Here is a 21,022-nt window from a genome sequence, read left to right on the forward strand (position 1 = left end):
GCAGCTTTCTGTTAGCAAACATTAATATATCACTTAAAAATGCAAAATGAGCCCAGTGCCTCTGACAGACATGCGCAGGGTAGATGCCTTTTGAAAACTGCAAGTGTTGCTGCCATTAAGCATCATGAGAATGTAATAATCAGCTCCAAGAATTCTAGGAATTATACAGAAGAAATGCATTATTCTGATTATTATATTTTAAGACTGCCTATTTCTGCAGATATTTACAAGAGCAATTCTAAGTATCAGAGTATTTGCATTCAGCCAGGCAATTCACCAGGCTAAAATTATGTGGTTTGGATTGGGGCCCTATTTGTCATTCTCTTATGATTAACTAGACCTTATTCAGGGATTTCAAAACTTCATTACACACAGATAGATTGTTTAGGTATTGTTTTTATTTCCTTACCATTCTTTTACTATTTGGAGAAAAATTACCAGATTGTTAAACATTTTTACAATTTAATTAATTTCACCTCTCCATCAAAAGCTGTATTTTTATTATCACTGTAACTGCAGTTGTTACAGCTACTCTGGCACAGCACAATAAAATTATACTTCTGCTATTAAAAAAGCAGAAAAGAAAAATTATGTTTTTATATTAACTTTTTGACATAACAAGAATTTTTTTTAAGTCTCCAAGAGCACTTAACTTTGCTTTTGGCTTTATTTTTCTGTTCAACCAAGACATTTTCACACATTTTAGTCCTCTAGTATTGCTTAATTTCAGTCTTGAAAATTTTCTTTTACCTCTGAACAGTCAAAACCTGAATTTTCCATGAAAAGCAGACTGGTTAATTCTTCTGTAATACTAGGAGTGCCAGGAACTCCAACTAACCCCAAGCTTAAATAGTTTGGAATTTTTTCTATGAAACTTAAAAGCTGAACTGGGAGAAAAGAAAAAATGGACTGTGCCTTCAAATTCGATATATGTGACATTTGTTTAATTCAGTTTCACATGCTTCCTCCTATTAAAAGGTCCCTTAAGAAAACTACAAAAATCTAATTTTTTATTAGGAATTCAATTTTTTTTTTTTAAGTTGTCTTGAATTTGCCTTTCAAGCCCCAGTCTTTTGGATGATTTCACACTGCTGTCATTCTGACAGACGTGAAGAATGGGTGTTACGCTGCACAGAGAAACTCAGAGAAACACGGAGCAAACTGGAGTCTGGATGAATGGACTCAGCACTGGCAGTTTTCCAAGGCTTATTTCAAACAGGCCATGAAGGATGCATTCCCACTGCTACTTATGCTCGGATTTGTGTCTAAATTTGAGTTGTAAATTGCAGACTGTCTTAGCCCTTAAATCTCTTGCCTTTTTCGGGGCAGTTAGGATGTTCCAGGAGCTGGATGTCAGGGGAAAAGCAGCGTCTCACAGTGCCCACTGCAAGAACCCTGTGCAGCGGACAGGCAAGACAAAGTAAAAATCGTGCAAACTCCTGTCGTTATGTTGCTTGAGCAGATGGAATTGCACATGCACAATCAGGAGCTACAGGAAAGCAGGCTGAGGTCCCACTGATTCCAGGGAATCAAACGGGATTCTTGCCTGTACCAACTCGGACACCACAGCTGCAGTCACCCATGGCACCTACTACTGACACCTTCTCTCACACTGAGGAGACAACCCAGCAGGGAGGATTTGTCACCACAATCACCACATTTCTGCACTGTGGCCATGCAGCTTGAAATGGCTCAAAAAGGCTGCCCAGGATCTCTCTCATAGGCCCTACTCATAGGCTGTGACCTATGGGTAGGGTGGTGTCGGGACAGCTGGTGGAGAAGCTGCAGCTGCATTCACACTTCTGCTGGCAGTGGCTTCTTGTAGAATGCTCTCATACCAATACAGACCTCAACTCACAGAAATACCTAAATGAAGGCCACTGTTTTGGAAATGGGCTTCTACAAGGACAATACAAGAGATGCCTGATCTGCTTCAGGTACCTTTATTGTTCCAGTACATTGGAATGCTGAGCACAGAAAAACTACAGCAATTATCATTATCAGATTAAAGCACTGCTTTTCCTGATGTTCTTCTTTAAACAGAGTAAAAATCTCTTTACGTGTGGAAATCAAAGAATTCCTTAGGCTGTTAAACTGAAGTTGCTCTGATGAAACTGCCATTTGTTACCATATTTCTTTTTCATTTTTTTGGCAGAAAAGTTCAAAGCAGATCATTGAGCCCAAGCTCAATGCCCAAGTACTGTACTTAGGCAGAGCAACTTGGAGAAGAGTTTGTGCTCAGGTCCCAGTGCCCACCCAACTCTACTAGGTATTTTACTCCAGAGGAGCTCTAGCCTGGCCTCGGGGATTCAGGAGGTGCACTCACTACTGTGCACATCTCAGTCTCAGACAGCAAATTAGGGGATCCAGGTGGGGAGGTAACCAGAGGCACTCCTGAGCCAAAGGAAAAGTCAGAGTGGAAAAAAATGCTTTGGAGAAAGCTCCCAAACACAGCACCCACACAGATTTTTCATTTTAATTACCAACAAGATCACATTTTTCTTAGGCCACTTTGGTATAGCCAGCCTCAAAGTGTGACAGAATTGTCACCCTCTTCTGTTTCCAGACTAACATTTCCCCGTGAGATGACTCTCCTTCCTCTGCAATTCTGTGTCCCTTATTTCTAAAGAAGTATTCCCTTCCTGAATAGATGGTATTTCCCTATTTGTCCGGGAAACAGCGCAGAATGTGGGAGGGACCCTCAAAACTCCCTGGGCTCGCTCCCCTGTACTACCCCAGTACACAAACTGGCAGGGGCTAGGGCTTTTCCCACACCTTTGCCAGTTTAGGTCGTACATTAAATACTCATGGTAGAAGTGCAAAAAGAAAGAAACCCCAAATCTACCTGTAGTTAAGCTGCAGGGTAGACAGATGTGAAATCAAAAGGATGCTCTGCCTGAAGCCTCTGCCTCTGTAGGCTTGGAGTGTCCAGGGAATTTGCTTTCATGTGAAAGGCAGGGAAAAAAGCCTCCAGTCTTTGTGGTTATGGAACGAAGCCTTAAAATGTAACTCCACAACACCCCGGCAGCTCAAAAAGTTAATGAGAAATGTGATGACTTTGTTTTCTTACTCTCATGACTTAGGGCAGGCACTGCAGGATGGGATGGGACAGGAGCCGGCAGCATGACACTTCTCCAGAGATGTCCCACCGTGCCAGAAAAGTTACCGGAGGGAGCACGAGGGGCTCATCTTCCCTATCCCAGATAAGGGACCCTCGGTCACCAGGAGCCTCCCTGCCTCGGTGCCTGCCCTGGCGGGACGGATGGAAGGACGTGGGTGACAGACACACTGACAGACAGTCCGGGCCAGCTCGGTGCCCTGGCTGAGCCCCGGGCTCATGGCACCGAGCCGGGACCCCACACCTGGGCTGCATCAACAGCAGCGCGGGCAGCAGGTCCAGAGAGGGGATCCTGCCCCTCTGCTCTGCTGAGACCCCACCTTGAATAGTGCATCCAGTTCTGGGGACACCAGCAGAGGAAAGTGTTGGAGCGAGTCCAGCGGAGGCGGTGGGGGTGGAACGAGGCGATCTTTGCGGAGCCTTCGAACACAAACCATTCTGATTCCTTGGTTCTGTGACCCTCTCCGGGCCAGGGCGGGCCTGGAGGGCAGCGGGCAGCAGGAGCCCCTCGGGAGGGACAACACCCGGCACAAGCCACAGCGGAGCTCCCGCAGGTCCCACACGCCCGAGCGCCTTCCCGGGAGGCGAGGCGGGGCCGGCAGCGGGAGGAGGAGACTCGGCCGGGTGCCGCTCGGAGAATTGTCCCCGTCTCATTCCTCCTCTGCCTGCTGCTGCTGGTGCTGCTGTCCCTTCGCAGCGCCGGGCCGGGCGGGGCCGCCGTGTGGAGCATGGGGAGCTGCTGGCTGCTCCTCGCCGCGCTGCTCGCCCTGGGCGCCCGGGCCAGCCTGGAGTACGAGGGTGAGGAAGGGGCGGCGGGGCCGGGGAGCGGGGCCGGGCCGGGGGCGGCGGGAGCGCCGCGCTGGCCGCGGCAGCCTGAGGGGCCGGGGGCCCGTCCTGCTCGCTCGCTGCCGGCCGCAGCGCTTTGTGTCTCGCTCTGTGTTTGGTCCAGCCCTGGATGAAGCCAGTTTCTGGCTCTGGCCGGGTTATTACCGGAGTGGGTGCGAGTAAAGCTTCCAGCCGTGCCGGGTTTAATCGCTGCCGAGTGCGGGGCGTTCTCACACGGGGTGTCACGTCTGCACCTCCGTGCCGCCACCTTGGCACTCGGAGAGAGGAGGTGACACCCGCTCAAAGCTGTTGAAGGAGAAGAGGGGCTCCGTGTTGTCCCTGAGTGTCGAGTGTAAGTCCGATGGGCCAGCCGTGCCTCTTCAACCGCAGCACTTTGGAGCCTTTCAGCAGTGTTTGGTGCCCGGGTGAGAGACTGCAAGCAGCAAGGTAATCTCAGTTTTCAGTGTGAAAAATGAATGGGTGAATCTGCCTGGCTTTTTTAGGCACCTAATAAATAAAAAAAATAATGCGTGCTGATGCTATTTCACTTCTAATTATTTGCATTTCCTGTAGCAAAATTTGAAATGAGCTTAAATTTAGGTTCCATTTCCAAGCAGAGGGAAATGGGTATGTGGGTTCTGCCTGTTCTAAAGCAGCTGTGTCTTGTCTGGTTAAACACTTCTGATTTAGCAGACATTGCAAGCAAAGCCGGTGTAAACTGGCATGCCCTGGTGGTGGTTTAACAGGTGTAGTCCATGAGAATTTGTGGTCAGAACAAGCGGGTATTGCTTCAAACTGAGGTGACTTTCTGAGTTGAAAGGGAAGGGTGGCAGTGAACAGGTGAGAAAGGTGTCTAATACAACTTGCTGCAATGTGTTGGGATACCCGTTTTTTGTTTCCTGAAGCTATCCCTACTTAATATGTACTTCTGTCCATGGAGGGGTGTAAAATGGCATAATGGTGGTATTTGTGAGCTGACGTTTAGCTTTCCTTATTTTCATTGGCGGGTTCTAGGTGGCTTCTTTCCAAGATGAAAGATGTTGGAACACAAGTTTATGCACTTTCTTTACCAAATGCTAAGGTATTGGACACATCATTTGCTAAATCAACAAAGACAACACAAGTTCCTGTCCTGGCATTTCTCTGAGGATTATTGTACTGCCAAATTATCTTTATTTTCTTAAGAAGATGAGTGAATGTTTTAGTTTGTGGTTCATGTGAATGTTAGTCCTCAAGTAGCTTCCAGAGGATGCTAATATCCTATCCTCTGTTTTCCTAGAAGGCCAAATGTAACCTCTCTAATCTCAAAAGTTTAATTTTTGCTTGTAATCTTCAAGTTGGCTGCACAAAAGCCTGCTTGTTTCATCTTTCACTCATTTGGAAGTCCAATTTCCTTCTTATGCTTAGTGTCAAAGGCTCCAAAGACCTTAAATCATCAGCAGCTGTAATTGTAAACCCTAATATTAAGTTAATGTTTCATGTTACTTTTCTTCTGTTTGTTTTTAGCAGAGAAATGTGGTACTCTTTCAGACCATATTCCCAGTATGAAATGTAGTAAAACTGTTTATAGGTATTTTCTCTAATGGTACTGTGTTGGTATGCAACCATGCACATTAGGTACAGAATGCCATTAAGTAAACTAAAATAGACTTTTTTAAAAAAAAATAAATCTCTACAGCACGTGTGTTTGGGGCCCTCTTGATTATACAGGCACAGATTTATTGAACCCCTACCAAAATGTTGACAGTGGATTACTCTGTAGACAGAGCCAAGCAGTCTGTTTTGGTTCCATGCAAAATGCTTGTATTCAATAGTAGATTGTTCTTTAAACATCAGGAATAGTCTAATCAGCTCTTAAAGTCATAATTTGGTAACACTGAAGTTTTTGGTGCAGGACATTAGTGCTCCACAATTCCAAAGACTATGTTAAACACCACACTAAATAGGTGTAATTTTCATGCCCTAAGAATTCTGTTATCAATTTTTTGATGGCAGATGAGTAGAAATCAAGCCAGTATTCCACTTGTGAAGATGTAATTGAACTAATTATCTTCTCAGCATAAAGAAGAAAACTAAAAAAGTCCAAATAATTAAAATTCTTACAATACTTAAAGGCTTTTGAAGCAGCAGATGTTTTAACTGTAACAGTATTTTCAGATTTTGAAAGGATGCTGTGGTATTCTCACGTTGGTTCATTCAAAGCTAATGAGGCACTGACAAAATCTCTTTGGTGGCACTACTCAGAGGAAAGTCTGTCTTCTCTTCAAGAACACTTTAGAGACACACCTTTTAGAAGTTAAAGCAAGCATAAAACATTTACCCTAAGGACTGAAAAGGGAGATGTGATCTTGGAGCTCTTCAGTGACTTTCTGTGGTGTTGGGGAGGGTACAGCTGTCCATGTGTACATATATACATATGGAGATCACTTGTTCAGTGTTCGAGGGATGTGAAGGTGAAATCAAGTGGCACTGTATGATATAAGCTTGTGATACTTTTCTCTTACACTTTTGGTAGATGAAAAGAAAAGCTTATTTATGATAGAATGAATGGGAGCTGTGCATTGGAACAAGGTACTGGTGTGAAGGGGCCATGAACCTTGAGAGAGACGTCACTAAAATCACTTGAAAACCATGTAATATTATGGAACTATTTTCAAAAGCTGTGTGAGATTTAATTCAAAGAGAACAATATATACACAAGTGTCATATTATATTTATAACCTATGTATATTAGGTATATGTGGATTAAATATGAGTAGATGGAAGTCAGGTTGTGGAAAGGGTAGTTCTTCTCAAAGCTGTGTGCTAGATCTGTGACTGACACTTCTGAGTGCTTCAGCCCTTCAGAGAGAGGCAGTCCTTGCCCAGTAGAGTTTATACTATAGACAGACAGGATAGGAGAAAAAAACAGAAGGAAGAAAGTATTTAAGATTGCTTAAAGTCAAATGGCAGGCTTTAAAAAAATCTGGCATCACAATAAATGGATTCCTACTCGTAGCTCTTCTCCATCGGACCAAGCTGCAGAATGGTCAGGAAGCAATCTCCAAGGGCCCTGAGCAGCTGGTGCTCTGCAGTGCCAAGGGTGGAGCCTGTTGTATCAGCTGAGGGTTCTTTTGTTGTGTTTCTCTTTCAAACACAGTTTGCTGGCTGCCTTGTCAATTCTGGGTGACAATTTGTATGTACAGGCTCCACATGTGCAGCTGCAGGCGCTCATGACCTGTGGTGGGCACAGACCTGGGCGTGTTGTATGCTGGCCAGATACAGCACACAACCCAGCATGGGAATGAATGCTCTGAGGAAAGGTGTCCCTGTCCACAGCAGGGGGCTTGGAACTAGATCAGCTTTAAGACCTCTTCCAATCCAGGCCATTCTGTGATGCTCTGAATGCAAGTAGATAAGTGTGTTTTAAGGCATGGCTTCATACACAGTTAAAGAGGCTGGCTCTGTCTAAACAAGCTCCAGTTATCTGGATAGTTGCATATGAATAAGACTTCCAGCTACAGAGAAGCCTAATAGAAATTACATTCTCAGGTGACCTCAGGCATAACAGGTATGTCATGTTAATATCAATCAATAATGTTAACTCATCTCCTGACACTGCTTTCATATATTCCTGTGTGAAGTGGACTGTTTTCATGAGCTGTAGTAATTCCCTTCTGAAAACTCCTTGTGGCATTATAAGCATTACCAAAGCAGTACATTTCCTCCTGAGTGGTCCTTAAATAATCAGGTCATTGCATCCTGTCTGCTCAGCCTGCTCTCTTCAGCAGCACCTGGGGGCTTCACTGCAACTGAAATCTCTGGGGTGAGATCACATAGAGAGTGAAATTAAGGATATTTCAATGAACTGTCCTTTTTCTCACAGTGAAACACACCTTGCCAGAAAGAACAGACAAACTAACTACATTTAATGCCTTGGGTAGCTAAGTCTGGGCAAGCATTGGATGTGGTCCAGGATGTGCCGTAGAACCATCAATGACAGTTTTTTTCATGCCTGAAAATTGGTGTGTCACTTATCTTCTTGGTCCACTGCAGCAGTAAGTGCTGGCATGACAAAAGCTTGCCAAACATCTACACTGTAAAAAACAGAGTGTTTATAAAATCTTGCACTTGAAATAGCCATGTGTGAGGTTCTTTCTGTGCAAAGTATGAATGTGCTTATAATTTGGTTTATCAAAAACATTGATTCTATAAGTAATGTAGAAATGTTGATTTGTGTTTTACTTTTGTCTCCTTGTCTGACAGTTGAAATGAGTAGTTAGAAATGAACATCACTGAAATACAGTTTTATTCTCTCACTCTAGAGCTATGAACAGAATGGGTATTGATTGGTCAAATTTGTGGCTGATGAAGGTGCAGGGAGCAAGATTTGGCAAGTTCTTGTGTTGGCATTCAGTTTGAATAAGCCACTGGTTTGAAAATTGACACTCCATACACATTTTACATGGCAAGCTGCTTGGACTCACTTTGCAGTTTGGAGATGGGCATGGGCTTAAGCCCACGCTGAGCTGTTTTGATGTTTGTTGATAAACAGGAGTATCTTTGGTGGGAGAGACTGCTCCCAAGGCACAGATCCCCAGTCCAGCATTGTGATTGTTTGGAGTGGAAAACAGTGAAGAGGCAACCAAAACCTGTCCCTCCCTCCCTGCACCCCTGTCACACTACTCATTTTTTGTTCAAAAAGCATATCAGTAGTCTAATACTTCATGAACTTCTATTATGTAGTGCATTTAATACAGACTCTAATTTAATATTGTCAGTCTTTCCTGGTACTTACGTGAAACTTCTGAAACTGTGTTTTTTCACTAACTGGGGTAACAAGTTACATGTTCCTCTAAATACTTGGCTAATTTTTCGGCTTCCAAAATGGCTGTGTTTTGATTGTTTTGAGTTTTTTTTCTTTGAATTTGCTTTTTCAAGGTATGTGAAAAATTACAATGCATTTGTTTCACCCATTTCACAAGGCATTCACTTAATTTTTTTTAACACAGTAAATGAACATCTCAGCATAGAAGACATGGCTGGCTGGCTGGCACTTCTCTGCCACTGTTTGTAACTATTGATTGTATCTAAAGGGCACTGGTAAGTTTGTTCAAACTGAAAATTTGTGCTGCAATACATTAAAAATGGCTCCAAATGGTGGGTTTTAAGTTTAACTATCTTGATCTTTTCTGTAACTTGAAATAGCCACTTAAGATATCTGCCTGAGTTTGAAACCACTTTGAGTTGTCATTTGGCACATCTTCACAGGAACAGAGAAAGGATTTTTGTATTTCTTGAGAGATCCAAGGAAAAAATTAGGTTTCCCCAAGTTAATACATATTTGCAAGCACAGCTTTGCTAATATTTTCCATTGATTTGCCTGAACAATCTTGATGAGATTTTGTTGTGCCCGAGGAAATAAATGGTATGTATACAACACAGAAATGTGAAAGGAGTAGTTACACAGTGAGTAAATCTCTTATCAAATGCAGCATCAGGATAAGAAATCCTTCCCCATCCCACCTTTACCTCTAAATGATGTTTCTTGGCAGCTGCAGGAATTCTTCCTGAGAGAAATATCTGAAATTACACTTCTTCCTTTCTCTGAAGATGGAGGGAGAATGCATTTGGCATGGGAGCACGTTAAGAGCCTGCTAGTAGCTTGCAAAAGTGAGTCTGTCCTAACATCCTGATGCTGGACTACTGTTCAAATGAATTTTTTCTGCTGAAAGACTTATTTGGAGAAAAAGTGTTGCTCGTGAGTTTTGGCTTGTTTCCTAAACACAGAATACTGAACTGGCTGGCTGGCCCTTATCAGCCCTTTTGATTTTATTTTTAGTATCGGTTTTGTCCTTTTCCTCTATCACTTAGCAGATGCTACCTTGAAACAGCAGCTACTTTGCCTTCCTTCACCCTGTCATTCTTCTCAGCAGTAGCTCTTAAATATTTTCCTCCAGGAAACATTAGGCAGCTGTGGCCTGTTGCTGATCCTGTGGACTCCGTGTTCTCCCCATGGCTGTCCTGGGCCTCCTCCTACCCATGCCTATTGCCTCATTCCTGGCCTACAAGACCTTGGGCAGGATCCTTTGCCTCAGTCTCTGTTCAGGTGCAGGGACCAGGTCTGGACCCTGGCCAGGGCTCCCAGACATGTCTGCAGTGTGGGGGAGATTTCCAAAATAGCTTTCTCCAAACCTATTTTGCACTGCTGGAAACATTCCCTCTTCTCTAAACTGGGCAGCAGTTTTCAGCTCTTTGCTACTCTCCTGCTTGTGTATTTTAACTTAGCCCCTGGACTCTGAAGTGGGCTGCCCAGCTGTCCTGCCTTTCCCCTGGATGAGCATCGCTGGCTCACTGGGTGTGAGGTAACACGCTGGTTTCCATGGGATCACAAGCCTCTGGAGAGAGGGAAGCCTGCTAGTGAGCCAAATCACATGATGCACTTCAAGTTTCCTTGGATGTTCTCCTGTGCCCTCTTGTGCTATTTGATGTGAAATAAGCACTGAGGGTGGGACCCATCTTGCTGCTCTGGATGGTGCTGTCTCTTCCAGCCTTCTGCACGTCTTCACTGCCTTTGGTTTGGCTGTCAAGTATTGGCTCTGTCTTTGGGAAGAGCTGGCAGAATGCAGGGAAAATTACAGGCTGGGAGAGGAAAGCACCTCCAGCCATGTCAGAGTGCTGAGCCTCTGCCAGCCTGTGCAGCTCAAGCTAGGGGTGGCTGGACATACTTGGAAAAGGTTTTTGCTATTTGAGCAGGTGGAGTTTGTCTAACTTCATACCTTTTTGCTTGCTCAGTGAAAATATGCCTTCAGCTAAGGACAGATGGCATCTGTGGGGTTCAGGTGGGCTGCTCTAAAAGACCAAGTTTTGCTGCCTGATGCATAGACCTGAAAAACAAAGGATGCTTGAAGTTTTGCATGTTTTGTGTTGCTCTCGTGGGACACTAGCAGGTCATTATGAGCTGTTTTTGAAGAGAGAGAGGAAGATCCACATTTGAAACATGCTTTATATCATAAAGATTCTTGATTGCATTCATTTGAAACTGGTGAGTGAATATGTCCATATGGGTGTACACATCTTTGAATTGTATAGTCTTTGATTTGTGATGTGCAGCTGTGTCCTTCAGGGAGACACAGAAGAAACTTCTGCAGCTTTGCAGTAAGATATATAACATTACGTTTTATGTTAGTGCTATCACTTGCTTCACATCTTGCAGTAGATAAAAATATGCATGTGTGAGAGTACTGCACATGTGCAGACTGTATGATTTAGAACGTTTATAAGTTAATCTTGTTTTGAAGATTCTGAAATTACTGTGGTGTTGATATGGAAGGAAACCCTTTCTTTCCTGTTGTGTACAATTTAAAATTTGTCACAACTCTGAATAGACATATTTCCTTATAATTTGAGCAGCGTGATTGAAGACATCTGCATTTTTTTCTTTTTTGCTTCTTGCCCTCCTCTTGTTATTTTGAGGAAATGCCATTGTTACGTAGGGTGCTGGATTTAGATGTGTTGCACATACATTCACTAAGAATAACATTGCAGTTTGGAAGCAGTGCTTTATTCAGGCTTCTGCAGCTATGCCTTGTGCTACATGGTTTACCCAAAGCCTACACTTAACCAGTGTGGGCTGGCAACATGAGTTACTCCGCAAAGTCTGTCTCCTTTTAGGCTGTGTCAGGAGAGTTTTAACCTGCCAGGGTCTGTGGTCCATCCTGGTGTCCCTCAGAGGTCTTTTGTCAGGCCAGATGGGGGAAGATGCTGCCTCCAGCTCCTGCCTCAGTTAAATTGTGAGCCTGTGACCATTAGTTTTCTTTGGAGTTGTCAACTTCAGTGCAATGCACTCAAATATGATTACTCATTTCAAGTCTGCCTGTCTTGAGTCCATCCATTGTGGCTTTCTAGTTATACTGTGTGATTTGTTAGTAAAAGAGCCCAAAATTAACATGCCTCTGTACAGCTATTCCTGAAGATTAAAATTGTGTTGGCTTGCAGACATTCCCTGTTCTAAACTGCAGGGACAGATACCAGAAACACTACACCTGGTGCTGAGTTACAGCTGTAGTGAAATATGTAAATAAGAAAACCATCCCAACAAATAATTTAAAGGTCTTTCCCATACTTTGGGAGAAGGGAGTGGATGTGGGTGCCCTGTGCTGAAAGCAGATACCTTTCCTATTATTCTAGTAAGAATAAAAATGGATGACCTGCTGAAGGTGTTTCTTGTGAAGGCATCTGGCTGGTAGTTTGTTTCAGCTTTGCAGCACTGATTTATTTTTTATCCCATTAAGACAGCTGGTTGGCCTTTGTCTGCATCTCCTTTGTAATGTGGTTTGTCCAGAGAGCTTTGACTGAAAACATCCATTCAGCTGCAGTTATTGCCATTGCACATGCAGTGCACCCTATTGAGTGCCACTGTGTGTGTGTATGTAGTTATGGAAATGCTACAGGTGGCTTTTGTGTCTCTTGGGAGCTTAAAGGGGGTGACCTGGACCTGGTTGTGGCTCTGGGCATTCCTGTGTGCTCTTCTGGCTTGTCTTTCCATTGCTCTCCTTACTGCTTCTGGATGTGCATCTGTTTCAGTTGGTTTTGGGAATCATATTTTGAGTTTCTTGTTGGTACTTGACATTTACTATAATGAGGTAGGAAATACATGTTTGGGAGGAACAGGAGATAACCATAACTGTAAACTTGCTTTTACTTAGAGTTTAGGGAAATTTCCAGTCAAATACATTGAATCCTGAGTGGTTCTGTAATAAAGGAAGGCAGCATTTGTAGGAACACCAGCAGTGCTGTTGGTGTATCACTGATGCCTCCTTGTTTCACCAGCACCCTGGAAGCTTGCAGTGTTTGACAGTCTGGCAGCTTGTCATGGTTTTGGAAATTGGAACACCTGAATTGTGTTTTGCCTCTGTTTTTAGGAGAAATGTTTCTGATTGGGGATTCTGTACCTCTCTCCAACTGATGTCAAAACCAAGAATATTAAACTGTACCTTTAGATGTCTTCAAGGCATTTCAGACCTTTTGGATACCAGTAACAGACAAGTGCTGTAGCCCTTTAAGTTCTTTTGTTTTAATCGTATCCAAACCCATTCTTTTGCAATATTTTTGTCTGCCATATTGTAGGCAAACTGTAAATATGTTATACTTAACATATAACATGTTATGTTATACTTAACATGTTAACATACTTAATACTTATAAAATCACTCGGACATCTTAGCAGTAATATGCATTAAAAGCCATAAATATGTTGTGTATAATAAAAGGCAACCTTTAACTCATCAGAAGGATAATACTGATTTATAGCTCATTTCCTTATTGGAAGAGTAAATTGGTTTGCCAAAAGAGATCAGTCCAAAGGAATTGAAAGTAAGTCTTCCATCTGAGTTAGAGAGTATGTCCCTATTTGTCAGACCATCACAAGGAGTACGGGGTTAGATTTATTTGCAGTGGGTGAATATTGTCTCTAAAGCACAGTCCTGGTCTCTGTTTACTCTCCTGCCATTGACAAGCTTCTCTTACTGCACAAAGACCACGAGAAGGCATCACAGGGAACAGAAGAAAATCAAGTTTGTAGTATGTGACACGTGAGAATAAACTAAAGCATTAATAATGGATTTTGTGGTGTAGATGGTGCTCGGGAAGCCATGCTCTCCAAAATGTTCTTAGCTTTGTATGAAGGCAGCATGGTGAGTGGAACTGACAAATGGCTACAGAAGTGAACAAAGGGAAAACAAAAGTGAGACCCAATGACTGCAAAGATGAGTACTTTATTTAAAGTTTAGGTGGCAAGCCCTGTGCACCAGTTCCATTCAACAAACTTCTTGTCCTCCTCCCAAGCCCTTTTCAGAGCTGATGCAGCAACTCATGTTTTGTATTACAAACACTTCTTTTAAAACTGTGCTATTCAATTCCTAGTCACCTCTCATTTCCAATGTGGAAAGAGCTGTGAGGAATCCCTGCCATTGCATAGAGGTACTTTCTGAGGGTGTTTGAGCAGGGGAGGGGAAAGCTTGGCCGGCACCACTGTGCACAGCAACTCACAAGTTCAGACAGGACTGCAGCTCTTTTGGGCTTTAACTACTCAGCCACCTGCAATGAGAGTGCTCCAGCCCTGTAAGAGGCTCCTGAAAAATTCTGACAGCTGGAGCAAGCTCACATCAGGCAGCTGGCTGACGGACTGCTCCTGCTGTCAGCTCCTTGCCAAGGCAGAGAGTGGGTTGTTGAGGGATGATTAAAACATGCCGTACTATATCCCCTTTTTCCCAGAAAATGCTTCCTCTTCCCAGAGCAAGCTGGGTTACTGTCAGGTGTTGCTGGAGGTTACCCTTGACCTTTTTTCTTACTGGCAAATGTTAATTTTGTCTCAGGTTGCCACTGAATCCTTACAAATAAGAGCGTGTGACTGCAGAAGGGTAGAGTGGCAAGAGGCAAGTGACAGGGGAGCTGCCATGCGCAGCTTGTCTGACCCTTTGCCTTCTGCCAGGACTTCCTGCCAAGCATAACATCCCATTTTCCTCAATGTAATGAGGCCAGTACAGGTCTGTGATAATAACAGCAAGGGAGTGATTCTGATTGTCTTTTGCACCCAAGACACACCACACTGTGGAACTGACTGTACAGTATGTTTCTTAATTTTTTTGTGTGTTATAGTAAAATTTCGTAAGAGGGGAAACTTTAAATCATGGAAAGGAATCAGCTCAGAAGCACTGCCGAGGCTGTCTCAAATGTTTCTTTAAAATCTAATCAGCATTATTTTATGCTGGCTCTTTGAAAGAACTTTTGACTCTACCTTAGGATATGATTAACATTGATTATTTTAAACAAAAGGAGCAAACTACTCCTCATAAATTGGTTTATACAACTTCTGTGCTTTTGGCTATATTAAATACTGTTTGTTGTGAGGTTGTTTTTAATACTGTTCTTTCCAAGTAGAAGTAGTCCTGGAACCCTTAAAGTCCCTATTTTCTTGAAAGAAGGGTGCTCGCTGCCAGCTGAGGGTTTATAGTATTTGTGTGTTGCTTCTGACACTCTGTGACTTTACTTACTAAAGAGCAAGAGGAGATCACTGTCAGTAACATCACATTTTTCCACTCCCTTCTGTTTTCTAGGAACTTGTCAGAGAGTTTGCCATGGATTACAGGCAGCTCCTGATACTAGTTTTCAAGTGTTGTGGTAATGTCTGACACTTGAAGCTGAGATTTTTTCACAGGGAGCCTTTCTTTTAGTCTGCTCAAAAAATCTGAAAGACCTTTTTAAAATGGCAGAGCTTCAGAAATAATGTCTCTCCAGGATAAAAAACCCCAGTGCATCTGGGGTATTAAAAGTTAGAAACTGAGATGTGCCAGTTTCCAGTGTCAGTATTAAAAGGAAAAAAAGAAATAAATTTCTTCCGTCTGCCACCAATTCAGAATAGATCAGGATTAGTTTTCAATCTCCTCTTTTGGAAAGTTATCCAAAATCTGCAACTTGTCATTAGAGAGACTTTTAGCTTAAAATGTCTTTATTTAATTAAACAGTTACTAGTAGTTCTACCTCTTTTCCGTCCCTTGTTGGCCTTCTATAGATGACTTCCTGTTCTGTGTTTTCAGTGTGCTCCTAAAATGTAGGCCTACATTAAAGACTATAAATTTCTTAATATAAGGGGGAAAAAAACCGTATTGAAGTATGTTCACAGGAATTATTTCTCTTCTTTCCACTCAAAGTCACTCCCTTCTTCCCAGAAGTGAGAGTCCCTTACTTCTGAGGGCAGTGATGATGTGTGTGGTACAAAATAACAACTAAGACATGCCCACGCTGCTCCGGGCTCTGACACCTCACAGCCACTGCAGAAAACAGCCTTTGCAGAGACTCTGGTAGTTCATCAGTCACAGAGTGCAAATTCTGCTGCATAAAATACTCTTCCATATCCACAGACAACCCCATAGCTGCTGTACCTGGTGAAGGCTTAGCCAGAGTAGAGGCGTAACAGAAAGCATGGACACATCCACATGTGTTCAGGATAACAAATATATTTTGCAGTATGCAGCTAAATAGCTGTGTATTGTGTAGATGTAATGCAGCACTTACCTTCCTTAAAACTATCGATTAAAGGATGTACATTTTGTTTAGCTGAATTGATTTGCATTTTAGTGTTCATGACACTTTTCATCCTTTCTCTGGTAATAGCCTGTGACAGTTTCTTATCATAAAGAGAGATGGTGCCACTAAATTTTTTAGTGTTATTGAGGAGTGCCTTAAGCAAAAATCAGACTTTGAATTTCTCACAGCCTGAACAAAGGAAACATTTTTCTCTGGTCTCCTCCCTGTTAGTCTCCAGCCGGCATAACTAGGTGCATTTCCATATGATCAGTGACTTCTTTTGTTTGCCTGTCTTTTCAGTTTTTATTTTCTTTTGCTGTATTTCACTTTATTGAAAGATCCTTATTCAGGTGGAGCCCTTTTTAAGGGAGGAAAGAGGCTTTTGGACCTTCTCTTGGCAGCTAAAAAGTAATGGAAGCTAACTTCTTTTTCCTCCGCTCCTTGTTATTTAAAACTTTGGGCAATGAGCCAAAACAAACAAAAAACAACTCACTGGGTTGAAAATCAGTATCACTTGAGGGCACTATTCATATATGTAATGTTCAGATTTTTCCCTTTGAGTCCAGCTCCCAGCTTGAGCCCATCTTGATGAATGTTTGTGGCACCTTGTGGCTCATACAACTCAGCAACCAAGGGAGCATGGCTTATGTGGGAAATATGGATCAACAAAGGAGATGACTGATAATTTTCTTGAAGTTGTACCAATGTTAACTGCAAAGTGTATCTTTGTGAAAAACGAGGTTCACATAATTTTTATAGAATTTAAAAGTTTAATAAAAAAGACAATTAGGAGAAAAAAATAAAATAAGGTATACAGATACGGCCGGGTGTCTCTGCATTCAGCCAAGAGAGCACACCTTACTGACAAAGGATTGTCCCTTAAAAACAGAATCCTACTACATATCCATAATTCTCATGCATATTCATACATTCTTCTTAGGATATTTGGTGGTGTTCTGTTTAGTTTTCTCTTGCCCCCTTCCCAATAGATCAATCTTCTTGGCACGATCGAGATTTACATTCCCTGATACCAGAAATGCAATAAATTCCTCCCCCCAGAGTTCTGGTCACTGCTGTCTTCGTCTGGATAAGACAGTTTACAAATGCAGGAGTTCTCTAGCTGTTTTTTTTTTTCTCAGTCTTCAGGTTATACAAACAAAAGCAGTTTTTATTTTAATATTATGCCATAGCCTAACATATATGTATTATACTACTATTTCTAAGTTTCATCAATAACAGAAATAAAGAAAACTATATTAATACAACAAAATTTCCCATTCTTATACACATAACATTCATTTTAATATTTGTGAAAAGCCAACAATATAATATGCATCTATAGCAATCTTTATTGAGCTTCCTTTTTTCCCCACACAGTAATCAACGCTTTATTTCAGTAGCAGAAGCCTTTCATTCATACATTTAACTTTTTTTGGTATACATTCACTTTAATTTTCTGTTGAAAATCCAATATGTAGATGTATGTACATTTGATACTTGAAATTAAATTAAATCCTCACTTCCTGTTGAATCACCCAAAATGTCACATCACAAGAGCAATTCAGGGCAAACCAGGATTTCCAGAATTAGGATTCTGGAATTTTCTTTAGAATTCCCACAAGTGGTGTTCTGGAAATGCCTCATTTTTTTCACTGAATATAAGGACACCATTTTAATAAAGATAATTTATTTTTTATTTTTTTTTCTCTCTCCGCAGATTCAAGTGAATAGTACTTAAAAAAACAACCTTTGACCATTTAAGTGTGTAAACTGCAAGCACCATTTGAACATACTGCTCATTCTAACACTAAACACATGATTACAGTGAAAGCAAATTAATTTCTAATGGGGCAAGGTATCCAGCAGCAGCCTGGGACTGCACTAAGGTTCCTGGATCATATGAATGTGTTGGCAAAGGGGTTTGCAGCTTCCTTTTATGTCTGCCGGCTTTCCCTTGACTGCAGCTGTGTTCTGCCTGCATTGAGTCAGAGCCACTTCCACTTTTTATAGCCAGTCTAGAGTGGGAAAAATAAACCAAAATCAGTAGTGGAAAGTGTTTTGCTTTGGTTTTTCTGTATCTAAGATACCTACATGTGTCCATAAAAGGAAGCAGGGTTCAGTTGCATTTTAGAGCTTTCTGTACTAGCATTAACTTCTGTGTCCATGCAGTTTCCATCCCACTGATTTTTCTGATAGTAAACTGCATGGGCATGGCTACCTGCTTCTGGAAATGGAACTTCATTGAAGGGAAGGAAACTCCTTGTGCCAGGAGTAGTGTTTTGTTTCATAGTATTTGCCAACACATGAAACAAGTTTTATTTTGTTAGCTGCTTTCTATGCAAAGCAATAGCTGTCTCACATGTGTTGGAGTCTGAGATACAGATTGTGTGCCCTTGTTTCTGATACTTAGTTATAAGATCTAGAAAAACACTGAATTTCATATAATATGAAATTCATGAGCATGTTTTCATGGTGAAACACGAAAACAAATGTTAAAGTTAGATAGAAAAGCTAAAAGAGTAAGTGTGTAGATTAGAAAGTTTTTTTAAATCACTGGGTGAAAAAGTTAGTTTAGAGAACAGGAGACAAGATGGAGGATTTAGGGTGTTGTCCCTTGTCCCTTCTTCTTTCTTCTTCATGTTCTTCTCCTAAAGGTTTTTAGGTAATAGTAAGTGATTGGATAGAAAATGCCACAGTGCATCACAGAGGTGATGGGTCATTGGGTCATTAAGAAAAATAATATACGTGTCTACTGTTAATTGGGTAAAAATAGGTATAAAGATAAAAGAACTGCGTATATTGGGGCCATTTTGTGCATCAGACACGAAGTGTGCCACAAAGCCTTGTTTGTACCATCAGAAGAAAGAAGTGTACCAGATTGCAAGGATTAACCTTGTGTAACCAGCCTGAAGAGACCTGTTAAGTTTTGTGATCACCTGTTAATAAACACGAGAAACAAGATTCTAACGAGCTCGGGAGTTTTCTTCGAATCATAAGAACTGAGATAAGCAGGGCTCCCCAGGAGGGAGGATCCCAAAAGAATTCAGTCCAAAGGAGGCTGAGAAATCAAAGAATAAAAAGAAAAATACAGAAGAGATGAAACAGAGAAACATAAAAAGGACTTTTTAGAGAAAAGTTACAACATGTAATTTATATATTTGGAAACACCTGCATGTCTTGGTGTCAGCTGCAATGTTTCTTCATAGTCACATTGGGTCACAGATGGCAAGGGAGGCAAAAAGAGGTTATCTTTTGGGAAAAGAACCCATGCCTGCATTTTCCTAATCCAATTCATGATTTCTGTGTAATTGTGTGGTTTTACTTCACAAAGCATAAGATGCTGCTGGCATGCAAACTTCAGGCATCTCTGACCTTTTTTGAGCTTGATAATTCAGAAGTTTTCTGTTCTGCATTTCAGTTGTGCTTTGATTGTGACTTTGAAAGAGGTGTTCTTTGATGGGATCTTGTATGAGGCATCTCTCTTGAAGCAAGTTAAAACCTGTGTGCTAAAACACGGTGATTGCATCTTAATCAATACTGAGACACAGTGAATTAATCTGTGTACAGCCCTGAGGGGTTGGTGTAGGATTACTTTCTGTGCCTGGAAGACTGTACACCTGCAAGGAATAGAAGCACAACAGTGGACTGGAGCTTGTGGCTGTGCATGGAAACTCAAATCTGTGCTATACACCTGTGTATTTATATATATATGAGCAGGGAAATCCCTAAACATCTCTGGAAGTTAATAATTTGGGCTAATAAAATGCACATAGGGCTATTAACTTGGTTGCCATTCAGGAACATGCCATGATTTTCTTGATATCTTCTGCTTCTCAGTTGCACAACTATTGCTGAATACAAAATGGTTGTGTTTCAATGCTATAAGGTCCATTCCAACCCAAACCATTCTATGATTGTAGGATTTCTATAACAGCAAAAACAATATATATATATATATACACACATACATACATTTTTATATATATTATTTTATATTTTATATATTTATATATTTATATATATATATGTATTTATATATATATATATATATATTAAACTTCACAGACCAGATGCAGCAAAACACCTAACTGTGCAGGCAGTTTTTGAACAAATACTGAGATTCCACCAAAGCAGATGGTTTTTAAACATGTACTTTGCAGACCTCCGGGGTGTAATGTTCAGCCAGTAAAGAATGAGATGAAAAACCCAGATTTCCAGTTTTAGTACCGTCATAAAAATGAGCGCAAATATTTTTACACACAAAATGTGAACATTGTGACCAGTTTGTGCCTTTTCTGCCCCATCATGTGCTTCTTCTGGACTTCTGAGGGCCTAAGAGTGACCTTAGCCCTGACATACTGCAAGAGGCTCTTCAGTTTGCTGCAGCAGAGTTAAGGTTTTCACCTTAATTCACATATTTGATATGGCACATATTTGATATGCTTACAGGTACTGTGGAATGTAGAACTCTGAGGCAAAACATTGGAGGGACTAAATCCAGATGTTGCAGACTTACTGGTGGAAAGTGGTCATTCTCTCCTAACACATGCTTAAACTGATGAACTTCTTGAAAATGGGAGGAATTCTCAAGCATTTTTGATTTGAAGGATAGGTTAAATATGAAAGGAGCTTTCGCTTTCCTCCCAGTATTAAGAGTAGCCAGTGCTCACAGACTACATAAGATGTTGCCTGAATTAATTTAATTCATGTTGTTTTGGTGTGCTCAAGACACAGTGTCATTATAGTTGTGAGGTGGCTTTTGGTTTGTTTTTTGTTTTTCATTTGCTCTCTTCTTTTTGTTATTCTATGAAATCTGCCATGCAGCTGAAATTGGCTATTATTGCTGTATTTTTAGGGTTTTTTTCTGTTCTCCATTTCCCAGCAGCATTAAAAAAGTTGGAAATGTGGTGATCTTTGCACTATAGGCTGGGGGCAGAGTGGCTGAACACGGACCAGGTGTGCCCAGGGGGCCAAGGAGGCCAAAGGCACCTGGTCTGTGTCACCAATGGTGTG

The sequence above is a fragment of the Pseudopodoces humilis genome, chromosome 2 (assembly GCF_049639895.1).
Source record: "Pseudopodoces humilis isolate 2021_Gansu_Grassland_sample_001 chromosome 2, ASM4963989v1, whole genome shotgun sequence".
Lineage (NCBI taxonomy): Eukaryota > Metazoa > Chordata > Aves > Passeriformes > Paridae > Pseudopodoces > Pseudopodoces humilis.